We start from the raw sequence: 3,128 nt of genomic DNA on the forward strand, positions 1-3,128 counted from the left end.
CTGTGGGCAGAGCTCAGAGGACAGATTTCAAACACCAGACAACATTTCTACTTTTGCCAATAGTCTAGCTTTTCCGAGGTAGAAAACTAGAAATGGAGAAACCAACAATATTCTTCTTTAGGATTTCTAACTTTAAAAGTAAACTGTAGCTTTTGACTTATCAGTATACAACCTTGTTAAGATGATCACGGTAAGACCACTGTCTGATAAAAGAGCTGGAGACTAGCTGCTGAACCAGTTCATCTGAACCCCAGACTTCTAATGTAAGCAACAACATAGCCACCATCAGTGTTGAGCTGACAAACAGAAAACCTTGATGTTTCTGTTGTAGGAACAACCACTGCTGTCCAGGCACAGATCTCCTGCTGCAAGTAGTCTCTTTTCTTCTTTTGGTAAAGGACATATTGGTGGGATGTTGCAAGAGCTTACCCTGGCCCATTTGCCCTTTCTCCAGAATATCAAAATCATTCTTCCCAACTGGTGACATATTTTCAGGACACAAATTTGCCATTCCGGTCTTAACAGCTGACACTGGCTGCATGACTAAGCGCAGAAGCCTTAGACACCCTGACATTGCCTACAATTTTTCCAGCATTTCACTGCATTTCACATTCTGTAAATGCTTCACCCTTTATTTTAAATTAATTGGAAATAGTCGAAGTCTTCCATGAATATTTTATATTTCCTAATATCATCAGAAATTGGTACTCATGCAGTTGGACAAATTTTAATTCCATCACCCTCGCCTCCTTCTACTCCACACATTTTAGGTTGCAATTTGGTTACTGAATACGACCACTCCAACCAAGGGTCTAGTATCTCTTTGATACTTCCTGTGTGAAGGTTAGAAGGGGCAAAATTTATGTGGGATGCATAAACCTACATTAAATGTTTACAAAAGCACTGTCTCTTCTGGGCAAAGCTCTGATTCTAAGAAGTAAATTAATTAGAAGTCAGTATAGTTATTACTATGATGAAGAGAATCAGCTATTTTGGGGTGGGTGGGTGATGAAGTGTCAGGAAAAAATGCAGGAAATGGAAATGGAATGCTTTAGGCCTCTGGAGGCATGAATGAAGAAGAAAATAATAATTTGTCTGCTGTACCTACCTCCAATTACTCTCTTGAGTGACTAGTCCATGGGCTACGAAAAGAGCTAGTTTGTGGTGAAGAGTAAAGACCATAACGAAACAGTGTGGAAACCATGAGAGATTTGTTGTTTCAGGAAAGTAGATTTTGTTTAAGTCAACATCTATTTTTCATTCACTAAATACTAATATGCATCCTGTGGCATGTGCTGTGCTTACTGTGCTGGTATCCAAGTTAGACAAGGAAAGGGGGATAGACAGAAAACTTCTGAAGGAGGCAGTTTCTGTGCTGAGACTGGGAAAGTCTAAGTAGGTTAAAGGAGGACACCCAAAGTCCAAGGATGAGCTGGAGCAAAAGTGGTGAAGTTGCAGCTAATATAGTTGACAAGCGTTTCCCTGGATGTATCTCCAGTTACAGTGAAACACAAAGAAATGCCAAGGTAGTCAGATGCCAAATTTATAAAGGAATGACTAAAGTAAGTTCATTTTGTGTGCTTAGATTTGGAAAGGCATTAATAGCCACCCTGAGTATGTAAGCTTGTCTTTGGATGTAACATAAAAGCAACATAAAGTATCGATTGAAAATATAGTGTTGACCCTTGAGGACAAGAAATGAAAGCAACAATTGAAATGCTTTGATAACAGAACAAAGAAGACAAGAGATAAAATTTCTTCTTAAAATCTACCAGATGCTGTATATGCCACCTGAGAATAAGTCATATGACCTTTATGATTCCAGGGATGACATAATAGAGACCATGATCCCTGGGCCAGTTCCTGCACTTATCTCCTGTTCCAGCCTATCCTAAATTAACACTTTTAATACTTTCCAGGATGAACCAGAAACCACTTAGTACTTTTCCCTCTCTCCATGTTATAGTCTTCCTCCAATTTCTTCCATTTTCTCTTCTTCCTTACTAGAAATTATTTAAAATAACTACCATATTGTTCCATCAAATGATCATATCAATCAAGTATCACTTTTTATGTTTAAATTGTAACTTAGTCTCCCATTTATCTCTTAAAACTATTTAAAAAAATAAGGTAAATACAGGTACACATCTATGTTTATTTTTCAAATAAGAAAATTGCAGATATTTGTCTACATTTTCCAACATCAATTTTAATCTCTGTTATCCTGCATAATCTGGTAGTCCTCTGGTAGATCAGTTGTGACTAGGATGACTTTCATAAACTGAAGATGTCTGATGAGTTGGTTTTGAAAGAGAGTTTGCTGATGTATCAGCTATCAATGGCACTGGAAACTGTGGGTTGCTCCCTGGTTGAAGTTTAGAAAAACGACCTTCATTGGCAGATATGTTGTGATATCTATTTGGAAAAATAGAAGGTTCCAACATCTGTCCAAAATAATTCCTCTGTATGGGATACAAGATGCTGTTCTGAGAAGTAGAAGTTGTAGTTGTAATGAATTTCACAACCCGGCTATATGCTTCAGTGTAGCTTCTTTGAGAGTGCCCGTGGACAGTGGTGAACTTCTTTAAAATAGCACGTTGATTCACTGCAATTTGTACTGGTGGTCTCACTGACATTGATGATGGAGGAGAATAATCACCTCTGATCGGCGTAGTTGTATCACCAATTATGTGGCTGGTAGAAGGCATTCTTATTAGAGGCATGTTTAAATTTACAGAAGGTAAAAATGCGCCTTCTCCTCTAGTGTCACCCACAAAATCAGAATTATGATTATCCACATTACCCACTCCTTTATACTGCTTCTTGCTGAAATCTTCAGCTAATGAATATACCAGAGAGATATTTTTAATCCCAACTCTTCTTTTATTCTCACTGAAAGCTGGGGACAGACACGTTTAATATTTGTATATTGATAGAACTGCAGCTACAACCAAAGTAAAAGATTTCAGTAATAATTTAAACCAAAATACAACACTATAATAAGCCTAACCTATAAAACCTCAGATTTCACGTTTATTATGCACAGATAATATCATCAAAATATGAACATTCCTGACGGTATTTTGAAGTTCCTTATTTGGAAAATACACATTTAAATAGTATATCAT

This window comes from Vicugna pacos, unplaced genomic scaffold, assembly GCF_048564905.1.
Source record: "Vicugna pacos unplaced genomic scaffold, VicPac4 scaffold_199, whole genome shotgun sequence".
Lineage (NCBI taxonomy): Eukaryota > Metazoa > Chordata > Mammalia > Artiodactyla > Camelidae > Vicugna > Vicugna pacos.